This window comes from Anolis carolinensis, chromosome 1, assembly GCF_035594765.1.
Source record: "Anolis carolinensis isolate JA03-04 chromosome 1, rAnoCar3.1.pri, whole genome shotgun sequence".
Lineage (NCBI taxonomy): Eukaryota > Metazoa > Chordata > Lepidosauria > Squamata > Dactyloidae > Anolis > Anolis carolinensis.
This window is the reverse complement of record NC_085841.1, coordinates 219,650,025-219,662,720: the sequence shown is the minus strand read 5'-3', so window position 1 is coordinate 219,662,720 and position 12,696 is coordinate 219,650,025.

Below are 12,696 nucleotides of genomic sequence, written 5' to 3'. Positions count from 1 at the left end.
GTGGTGCCCGACTCTGGGGGGTGGTGTTCATCACAATTTCTAAGCCGAAGAGCCGGTGTTGTCCATAGACACCTCCAAGGTCATGTGGCCGACATTACTGCATGGACAGCCATTACTTTCCCACTGGAGCGGTACCTATTGATCTACCCACATTTGCATGGCAAAAGCTGGAGCTAACAATGGGAGCTCACCCTCACTCCCCAGATTCGAACCTTTTGGTCAGCAAGTTCAGGAGCTCAGTGGTTTAACCTGCCATGCCACCAGGGGCTCCTATATATTATAAGTTAGGCCTATTTTTCATAGTAACTCTAAAGCAACGAGAAAATACATTTACCCAACATCTACCAATCTGCATGGATGCCAGTGAACAAAGAGTCTATACTGTAACGAGAAAACTTGAGATGGCAAATTAAAAATAACCACTAACATTTTGACCCAATAAAAAAAATTAAGCACTTCAATTATCTCTCCTAAAAATAGGAAGTCGGATGTAACAAAATTAGGGTAATTAGGTGATCAAGTAGCTCTCATAAAACTATTGGAGGGAAAGAATGGGAAGGAAAGGCACTAAAGATTTCCAGTAAGCGTAAAAATCTTCCCTATACCAAACCAATGATTGATCATTTCACATAGTTCAGTATGGTCTACACCTGTGGTGATAAAATACACATTCCCAAGGTCATTTTGGGAGCTGAGCATAAAAATACTATAGGAATACCACAAGAGGGATTCACCCTAGTAAAATGTAATCCTTATAGTTAATAATAGTAAAATGTTCACCCAGGATTCTCTTACAGGATATTGGGCAACTCCCATGGAACTGTAGGGTTCCAGTGAAACCAGATTGAGGCATTTTGGTTTAAACTATAATAGTTTGATTATACAGTAGACTCTCAGTTAACTGGCACCCATGGGGATTGGTAAATTTCAGATAAATGTGGTTTCTGGTTGCTTTAGAGTTATTATGGTATGAAAAATAGATCTAATACTATACGCCACACTATACCATACCATAAACTCTGTATTGATTTGATATAAATATTGAAATACAGTAATTAAAAGCAAATAAAGACAAACTTAACTTACTGTATCACAGTTTTAGTGGAATATAAACAACTATTCAATTTTTTTGCTGGTTGCTTGAAAGTACCAAGTGCTTGAGTTCTGGTTAACTGAGAGTAATAAAAGGTAAAGGTTTTCCCGTGACATTAAGCCTAGTAATGTAAGCCGAAGAGCCAGCGTTGTCCGTAGACACCTCCAAGATCATGTGGCCAGCATGAATGCATGGAGCACCGTTACCTTCCCACCAGAGCAGTACCTATTGATCTACTCACATGTGTAGGCTGGGCTGTGGTGCAGGCTGGTTAGTAGCCAGCTGCAACAAATCATTCTGACCAAGAGGTCATGAGTTTGAGGCCCACCCGTGCCTACGTCTGTCTCTGTCTCTGTTCTATGTTATGGCATTGAATGTTTGCCTTATATGTGCAATGTGATCCACCCTGAGTCCCCTTCGGGGTGAGAAGGGCGGAATATAAATACTGTAAATAAATAAATAAATTTGCATGTTTTCAAACTGCTAGGTTGGCAGAAGCAGGGGCTAACAGCGGGAGCTCACCCCACTCCCCAGATTCCAACCGCCAACCTTTTGGTCAGCAAGTTCAGCAGCTCAGCAGTTTATCTCGCTGCGACTGAGAATCTACTGCATTTTTAATTTTTACATGATACGAAATTTAAAGCTATATCTATATATATATAAGGGTAATGGAATCACGTCACCAGACAAAACAACTAAACTAAATGCCCCACAACCTCAAAGATTGACAGCACAACCTCTCATCCACGCCTCTACATTCATACAACAAAAAGAAAAGAAAAATTAAGTCCTGGCCACAGCAACGCGTGGCGGGGCACAGCTAGTATGTTATAATTTAATCTATTTTGAGTCCCAAACTGAGAGAAAATTGGATATGAAATATGAAGACACAAACGATAATGGCAACAAAAAATTAGGATTGTTGCCCAGTTAAGCCATATTAACCTATTTAAGTTGTATAGGTTTGAACTGATGGCTCAACTAAATTATCAACTCCATAATAATTCTGAATTAGAAATACTGTTTTTATTTAATGACCATCTGTTATCAGGTACTATCTCTAAATAAGCATTGCCCATTTCTCTTTCATGGGTGGGTGAAATGTCTTTATTAAGAGATCTCACTATGCTTATTGTAAGAACTTAGGCATAAACCCAATTTCTAAACCCCATAAACCAGTAGAAACCTGTTAAGTCAGCACTGATTCACATTCCATTAATTCAATTACTCTGCTCTGTTGCTACTAACATTTGGATTTGCCATACATCCCGAGTTCAAAATTTCACTTTTAATTCTTTTTCGAGTTAATCGGGCAGTGTATTTCTAACTGAACAGGTTCTTTTTGTTACTGTAATTGATTAATGTTACAATTCAGCAGAAGAGACAAAAAAGTATGCTCTGGTATTTGGGGTGTAGGCTTTTGAAAACTGAACTTGGGTTATATTTGGTATATTTTCCCAGGACTGAATAGGGATTCTATACAGCCTTGAGAAACTGAAAAATTAGCTGAATAGGCAAGATTTTAATACTAGTCCCAAATAGGCCTTGTTACAGAATAAACATTTTTTAAGACACAAAGGAATTTACAAGAGGAAAATAAATGCTAGCATCCATATACATACCATTTGTGAGATATGAAAGATCTAAGAAAAGAAATGCAGTTAGAGTTGCCGAGAGGCAGCAACCATTTGGCTCCAGAGAAAGATCCTCCGAACACAGAGAAACTTCAGCATTGATTTTAACCCTCCAGTAAATATTGCCAGAAAGGCATCTGCAATAGTCGATATCAGAGTTCTCTAAAGTTGGCTAAAAGCAGCTTCTAAAAATAGAATGGACGGCTACCTTTAAGCCACTAAACGCCACAAACGATTTGCAATTTGGGCATCTAAGTGGGTCATTGTGAAATCATTTTCCGTAGCTATATGAATGGTCAGCCCGAAATTCGATGGAATATATGCCATTGAGACACCAGCCTCCAGCTTCCAAAATAAGACATGTAGTAAAAATGAACCACGCACTATCTAAAAAACGGGCATGTTTCAGTGATATTAATGGGATGCCATTCAAGCCAATACCTCTTATTTTTGTAAAAAAAATAAAATAAATTCTGGCCTTGAGGCACGCATGTCTCCAAGCTTTTTTATCTAAAATATCTTACCTTTTCTGACAACAAAAAAGAAAGTTGCATTTTCTTTCTGCTTGAGCAACCTTTTGTTTTACGAACCAAGGAAAGGATTGGACTCTTGTAAGTCTCCTGATACTATTGGTCTTCAGGTCCCATTATCCTCATACCTATGCTGACTTGGGCTGCTGGGTCTGGAAGGCCAAAAATACTTGAAAAGTCATAGCTGTTTGAAATAATAATTTAATAATAATAATAATAATAATAATAATAATAATAATAATAATAATAATAATAATTGGAACCAATAGACATTGACAAAATCTGCCAACTGCAAAAGGCCACCCTCCTGGGATCTGCACGCATCATCTGAAAATACATCACACAGTCCTAGACACTTGGGAAGTGTTTGACTTGTGATTTTGTGATACGAAATCCAGCATATCTATCTTGTTTGCTGTGTTGTACAATAAAATAATAATAATAATAATAATAATAATAATAATAATAATAATAATAATAATAATAATAATGCTCCTGACCTCACGATTGTGGAAAAAAAACTAAGTATGGATCGTCGATGTTGCATTCCCAGATGACAGCAGAACTGACGAGAAGCAACTGGAAAATCTGACATGATACAAGGAATTAAAGATCGAACTGCAAAGACTCTGGCACAAGCCAGTAAAAGGTGGTCCTAATGGTGATCAGCACATTGGGTGAAGTGCCTAAAGACCTTGGCCAGCACTTAATAACAATCAGCGCTGACAAAATTACCATCTGTCAGCTGCAAAAGGCCACCCTACTCAGATCTGCATGCATTATTCGCCGATTTATTACATAGTCCTAGACACTTGGGAATTGTCCAATGCGTGATCCAATACAACAGCCAGCATAGTGATCTTGTTTGCTGTGTACTAGTCTTGTTGTGTATCAAAGAAGAGGAAGAGGAGGAGGAAGAGGAGGAGGAGGAAAATAATAATGCATGGTAAATTGGCATTGAAAATTAAGCTAAATGGTCTTGTCTCTTATTTCACCCAAACCTACTGCTTCTTCACAGTTGGATGAAGCCTATGCATGGCTGGTGTCTTTTCTTTGACCACAGAAGGATTCCTAAGTAATGCAGCATCTCTTCAGCTGTATCGAGTCTGATTCCTCCAAGGCATACATCTTTTAAGGGATTATTGGTTTCCTTCACACCAGTAGCTATGAAAATGTATTTACAGAGAAGATTTATTTTTCTGTATAACACCTCTGGAGTTCAGCATACAACCTTATATTCCAGCTCTGATAAAAGGCCTGCCATTTTGATTGTTTGCTCAGTATTAATTTTGATCATGTGTTTATATTTGTATACTATGGCTGACTACTTTTCACCAAGCTGTTTGCTCATTAGAAATGACTTTCCAAGATTGCAGAAAGGAGCCTGGGAATATAAACACTTCCAGTGCCTACTTTTTGGAAGGAGATTTCTTTCACTTCTGAGTAACATGGCTAGGTGTTTATAATTTCAGTTTATTATCATTTCAATTCTTTACTTGCAAGAAAACGACAAAATATAATTTTGTTTCCCAAGGCATACAGACATTTATTTTTGCAATGCTGAAGCAACGTTTATCTCTGGAGAAAGTATTATCATGTCAAATAAACCATATATGAAGATAAGAAGTGCTGCGGGAAATATTGTTGGTTTAGCATGACAAACCTTTTGTACTTAATGCCTACCTTTGCCACAAGACATTTGTCAGTTTCTAACAAGGTTTTTAAATTGGCGTGTATGCTTTAGACATTTTTATCGTTTATATGTTTTCCCTCATAAGAATTTCCATTAATCATTAATATTTTTTGAAGGAAAGTTAAGACTGAAGTTTGCTTTTCTATGGGGAACTGGAATATTGTGTGAGCAGGTATGCTTATCTCTGATGATTAGATAAATACTCATGTTCTTTATGGCAATGGTCCAGCAGAAAGCGAGAATTGCTTAGCACATAATTTGAGTACTAGAGAATAGAACAAAATGTATATTTTTTGCACTGAGCTGCTAAACTTGCAAACCAAAAGGTTGCAGGTTCGAATCCAGGGAGCGGAGTGAGCACCCGCTGTTAGCCCCAGCTTCTGCCAACCTAACAGTTTGAAAACATGCAAATGTGCGTAGATCAATAGGTACTGCTCCAGCGGGAAGGTAACAGCACTTCATGCAGTCATGCCGGCCAAAACCTTGGAGGTGTCTATGGACAATGCCGGCTCTTCAGCTTAGAAATGGAGATGAGCACCAACCCCCAGAGTCGGACATGACTGGACTTAATATCAGGGGAAAACCTTTACCTAACCTTGGCTATGTAGAGCACATATCAGTTTTTCTTTGGGGATGTTAAAAAGTACAAGGGAACAACAATGGAGGTGCTTCTTTGTGCTGTGAAGAAGGTGAAGTGTTTACATTTGAAATCATTGCTCATCTTCACACATTTTCAATGCCAACAGCTATTCTTTTTCTCTAGATCTTAGCACGATGCTTAAGGCTCCTCTTCAAGCACTTGCTTCTGAAATGTATTGAAAAGAATTCATTCGGAGAGGGAATAAAACAGCAAAGCTGGAAAGATGTGGGGCACTTTAACTAACTTCTAAGGGTCCTTTGGATAGTAATCCAGTTATGTTTGCCTTGAGCAACTTAAACTTTTTCACTTTTGGCCATAGATATTTTTGCGTGAAATATAGGTATATAAAATAGGTATAAAAATAAAACATTTACTGATAACAAATCAGCATTTTAAAAACTTGCTTAAAAAGCTGATTTTCCTTTTTATGGTGCAGAGGCAAAATATCTTCTGTCCACTGTAAACACTGTACAACAGATTCATGTAAATATCTAAAACAGCCACTAGGTGGCATTCAAAAACCTTTTAAAAGGTAAAGGTAAAGGTTTCCTCTAATGTTAAGTCCAGTCGTGATCGACTGTGGGGATTGGTGTTCATCTCCATTTCTAAGCTGAAGAGCCGGCGTTGTCCATAGACACCTCCAGGTCATGTGGCCGGCATGGCTGCATGGAGCACCGTTACCTTCCTGCTGGAGCAGTACCTATTGATCTACTCACATTTTGCATGTTTTCGAACTGCTAGGTTGGCAGGAGCTGGGGCTAACAGCGGGCGCTCATTCTGCTCCCAGGATTTGAACCTGGCACCTTTCGGTCCACAAGTTCAGCAGCTCAGTGCTTTAACACACTGTGCCACCAGGAGCCCAAAAAAACTTTTACAGTTTTCAAATTTTTCATGGCCCCAACCTTGAGCTAACGGGTCTCCATTTTTGGTCTGGACACCCAGCATAAGAAATAGTGGGCCAGAGGATTCTGGGAATTGGATAACTTCTAGGTTCTACAATATTATACTATGTCCAGCTTCAAGCGGAAGTTGAACACATAAATATGCTGGAAAACCTAGAGATTCCTAAAGAAGTGTTCTCTCTGGTTAAAAAAAAAACCACAATTTTTAATTTGCAATTCTTCACTTCTATAGAAAGCAAATGTGGAAGAATTCCATAGCATTGAAACATGATAGTTAACGTGCTGACAAACTACATTAATTCTACACTACAAATGCACTCTTAGGGCCCTTTCACACAGCCATATGACACAAAATATCAATCAGATAATCCACAATATCTGCTTTGAACTGGGTTATCTGAATCCACACTGTCATATAACCCAGTTCAAAGCAGATAATGTGGGATTTTATACAGCTGTGTGGAAGGGGCCTAAGACTGGATTTTTGTCTTCCAAATTTAATGGTGTGCTCTGTGTCGCTGCGGTTTATGCTAAATTTGTCCTGCTTGTTGACATCGCAATGCAATGTGGTCAGGTTGAGATTTTGCTACTGAAAATCTCAGGGACTGACTTGGCAACCAAACAGCTAAAAGTGGTTAACGGCCTTTATATATTTCCATTAGATCATATGTAAACAATATTTAATACTAGGTAATGAACAAATGAGTGAAAATACAGACCCAGGTATCTGTATGAGTGTATCTTTTCAATCTCATGAGGAATATGGAAATCCAGGTGGGACTGGAAATAGAATGGAGTTTTCTGAAAAAAAGTATTCCATGCTACAATATTTGTTTCAGGTCCCATTTGCTTTAATGACACCAGACTGTAAACAAAACACTTGAAACTGCCCATGGGACTCATATAAGTACCATACTTATTCAAATCACTACTGCTACACCAAATGGCTAATATTAATTTATGCATAAGTACCAAACTGGCCCACTGTTATCAAATTGGCTTCATTAGCACTACTTGTACATCATTGTGGATATAATACTGTACGCACAGAACTATATTAAAAGTGTTGCTGTGTTCATCAGAAAGGAGACATCAAAATTGTTACAGAGGTTCATCAAGCTTTTAGATCTGCCCTTCAGAGACGCCTTAGACCTGAAAAGGAGGGAACAAAACTAGAGGTTAACACTCTTTGTATGCAGTCCTCGATTTTTCTGCTGACCCGGAAAGTAAATGCCAAATTGTGACAGATTTTGCAAAGCAGACACCTGTCCATTACCAATAAAAGTGCTGAGTGCAGCTGACCTTTTATGCAAAGGCCAACAAGCCAATCTCAGCCAGTGACAGCCAGCTTTTTAGCATTTCCCACCTGCATAGTTCAAGGTGGATTTGGAATCTACATTTCAGTTTTCATGCAGTGAAAGTTTTTGTGCCTCCCTCTGCATACATCCTTTTTTTGCTTTGAGAAAATACTCCCAAGAGCAGCAAATCCAGTCTGATCTCAGAAGCTAAGCAAGATCAGTCCTGATTAAAAGTGAATGGAAGACAAATGCCAAGTGTTTCAGAGGAAGGAACTCATCTGAAACCACTTCTGAGTTTTCCTTGCCTAAGAAAACTTTGTGAAATTAATAGGCTCTCCGTAGGACAGGTGACTCACTTTTGGGTTCAACTCACTTTTGGGTTCTCCCCCAATGTTCTTATAGCACTTTTAACTTCCTCCATGTTTACAAGTTTCACTTAGTGCACTTTGATCAGCCCATCCTTACGTTTTATTGCTGCGTTTTTAACTTTGTCTTATTAATGGTTTGATTTTAATCGTATGTTTTAATTTTTCATTTGTGCGTTTTCGGTATTTGATGATTTTGTATGTATACTCTTTTGCATTTGTAAGCCGCCCTGAGTCTCTGCGGGGAGATAGAGATGGGGTACAAGAATAAAATTATTATTATTATTATTATATTATTATTGAAGGCACACCCATCCTCAAAATGCAACACTTCCATACAGGGTCAGGCAAGTTTTGGGACAAGATAGTGTTGGAAATATCAACCTCCCAAGCCTTTCACTATTTATTTGTATGTGTGTGTGTGTGTGTACACATACACACACACACACACACACACACATATATATATATACACAGTAGAGTCTCGCTTATCCAACATAAATGGGCCGGCAGAACATTGGATAAGCGAAAATGTTGGATAATAAGGAGGGATTAAGGAAAAATGTATTAAACATAAAATTTCGTTATGATTTTACAAATTAAGCACCAAAACATCATGTTTTACAATAAATAGAAACAGTAGTTCATGGTAACGTTATGTAGTAATTGTTGTATTAATGAATTTAGCACCAAAACATTGCAATGTAGTGAAAATATTGACTACAAAAACATTGATTACTAAAAGGCAAACTGTGTTGGATAATATAGAACGTTGGATAAGTGAAGGTTGGATAAGCAAGACTCTACTGTATATACATACATATACTAACCTGTATTCTATGTGTGTGTTGATTTGCCTGTTTGACTGTACCTCTTTGGTGTGGGAGGGGTTATAGACATGTGATTATACTGAGCATATTCAGACTCAGGACTCCATTTTGTTTTCAGTTTTGAATCACAACTCAGGGGAGGTGGATTCGTGTTTGCTTTAGACCTCAGTGGAGGTGGATGCATGTTTGCTTATGAACTTCAGTGAGTACAACTATACTTATAAACTATGGACTATTTTTTAAGAATGATATCCTGTGTACCCAACACAGAGAGGAACAACATCCTATCCATAAATGAACTTTAATAAGAAATCTGCCTGTATGGTGAATTAATACAAGATGTTTGTGAGTAAACAAGATATGTTTATTTTCAAAGAAGACTTTGTTTTTATCTCTGAGTGCATATTTTAAACTAAGAGGTTTCAAAAGTGTATATCTTTTGAGCAACAAAGAAGCAACCATCCTCTGCTAACCAAATATATTTTTGTAGTGGCATGTCTTTATCCTTGGCAGTTTAAAGACATGGTTCTTCAGTTTAACAGCTGAGTTACCTATGTGCCATTGCATGAATGCTTATAAATATTACTTGTTCAAAGAGTTGACTTCTAACAGGGCCATGCTTTTCAGTGGTTTTCACAAGGTGGTCTCCACATGTTCATGGAGATTCACATTTGCCAAACGGATATGGCATCATTTTTTCCTTTGCAATAAGATTATGATTACCATTTATTTCCATAGGGATATGTGCCCAGAGGCTGGGTGGTTATTTCCAACAGACAGAACTGCATTGCCCCTGCTGGACCCACCAGAAGCTGGACCTTCTATTGTCCAAACATTAGAATACAGGAGGGAATACCATGTTTTCCCCCAAAAGAAGTAGCAAGCCACTTATAAACAAGATACATGCTGCCTGCATAACCTTGTTTTAAAAATGAATTGTAGATGTTTGGCTGTGACACCCATCAAAAGAGACTTCTAAACAAGGTCCACAGAAAGTGCTTGTCTTCTTTAGCACTTGATGTTTAGATAATTGGTATTTCCATGAGGCATACCACAGTACTAATTTTGTTAACAAGATGCACATTCCCCACATATTGTCTTTCAAAAGATACGTTTACTTTCTCGCTGACATTGTGTGTGTATCGACCTTCACATTACCTGTCAACGTATGCTGGCCCCATGAATTTCCTTGGGTTTTCTTAGATAATGTGTTGCCTTCTGTATGAGGGTTGAATGAAAAGTAATGCCTCCACCTTCGTTACTTGGGTTTGGATGGGAATATTTTAATAAATCAAACGCAGAAATAATCCTTAGAATGTGCTCTTTAACTACCACTATTCAGTTTTCCACATAATCACCAGACAATGGGATACATTTCTGCCAACGATGAACAAGTTTTCTGAAGCTGCCACGGAAGAAGTCGACACTCTGTGTCTGCAACCAGCATCTCACAGTACCCATTGTGCACAGATCTTCAAATAGCCAAGCAAAGCAATAATGTGACCCACATGTTCTTGTGAAATGCTGATCATGCTTGAAATTTCTCTCTGAGTGATACGACAATCGTCCTGAATCAATCTGTCAACCTTTTGCTTATGAAACTTGGTGGTTGCTGTCACAGGACATCCAAATCTTTGTTTGTCACGCAAGTCAGATGTTCCCACCACGACATCTTTAAACTTACTCGCCCAACGACGCACAGTACTCACATCAACACAATCACCATAAACAGCTTGCATTCTCTGATGAATCTCCTTTGGGGTGACACCTTCTGCTGTCAAGAATTCAATGACTGCACGTTGCTTAAGTCACATTGGCCGACCATCTGCGCAGGGCTCCATACTTCGCACTTTAACAACACAACCGTTGAATGCTAAGAATACAGGAACTGGAGAGGAGAGTCTACTGAACAAGCCAGTACCTGCCACACACCAGTACTGCCATCTATTGAGAAGTTACGAAGGTGGAGGCATTACTTTTCATTCAGCCCTCGTAGATGGGTGTGCCTTCAAGTCACCTGGCCTATAGAGATCCATTGCATTTCTCTGAAATATAGCTAACAGTGTCTACGATTCCCTCACAATCTGCCATCCAAGTAATAAATGGAGCTGGCTTTGCTTGGCTTCAAGATCAGATGTAATCTAGTTTTGTCAAAGTATTTAGAACCTCTCTCTGCCATTGGACTATTACACTTCAGCAGTAGAATTGAACAGCAGATATGTGAAGGGGAGCAATACTCTTTACTTGCCTGCTTCCTTTAAATAAGTGGAACATGCATTTGTTATCATTTAAAAATAAGCTACTGGCCTGTGCTATAATACACATTTTCCTGCTATGCACTACCAAGATGCCAACTTTTAGATATATAAATGACAACATAGAGACGGACAAGGAAGAGAATACTGATTTTACTGGGGTAAGTTCTGTGCTTCTTCGTAGCATCCAAAGCTTTGATACACAAAGAGCAGCAAAGTCAACAAAGGTTTGCAAGACAATTCTATGCAGATTCCCTCAGCAGTAAATCCCCTTGTGTTTGGTGGGTTTAATCTCTAGTGTGTATTTAGAATGTCACCTTCAGAGACATTGATCCCTGCAAATTACAGTGTAATAAATGCACACATCTAGTTTACCGTATCTAGTCCAGGTGAGAGCCAAGACAAGTGGCAATTTGTTACTGGCTCTTTCCTATGTATGCCTTGAAGCAGCCAATACATATATTGGTTTTGCTCCACTAGATATATAATGTATAATTTTTCCCACGTGGAACTGTTTTTCCTTTATGAAAAATCTTTGTTGTTTGCTTTGCGCACATGTTTATAGTAAAGCTCATAAGGAAACTCTGTCTGTGCAAAAGAAACGGGAACAATTATCCGCTTGGCCCTAGCATGCTAACACTCATTCTCTTTAAAGGTAAAGATAAAGGTTTCCCCTGACGTCCAGTCCAGTCATGTCTGATTCTGGGGGTTGGTGCTCATCTCCATTTCTAAGCCCAAGAGCCGGCGTTGTCCATAGACACCTCCAAGGTTATGTGGCCGGCATGACTGCATGGAGCGCCGTTACCTTCCCGCCAGAGCGGTACCTATTGATCTCTTTATTTAGGGTCATTACACAAGGGGCAATAGAGGTACAGGTTTGTCTAAATTTAATTCATATGTTGTCTCATTTACAAAGACACTAATTTCATGTACAGTGTTCCCTCACTTATCGCTGGGGTTAGGTTCCGTGAAGTAGGAACACTATATTTATTTTAATATTTATACATTATTTTAGTAGTTATACACTATTTTAAGTCTTTATCAACCAATTGTGTGTTGATAAATCTCCTCCTTCTCCCATTGCCACTTGGGCTCCTTTTCTCTCCCTTTGGCTTCTCCTTCCCCCCTTCCTTAGGCTGTACATTGTAATTTTTTATGATTTATAATAATCTTTTAGAGTTTATTGAAAAACCACGAAAAGTGAACCGCGAAGTAGTGAGGAAACACCGTAATGGCTTTGGCATACTTGCCAGCAGCAAAGAGGATAAAGGAAACAGAGAGGGATTATTTCTAGTTCAATGTAAAGACCTCGCTCTCAGTTGCCTTTGCTGTATATATGTATTTTTCTGACCAAAAAGGACATACTGCACATACTTCCTAATTTCCTCCTTTCATCATTCTTTCTTTGTAAATTGTATCTGTGTGCCACCTACAGGTATATATGTTAACTTGCAAG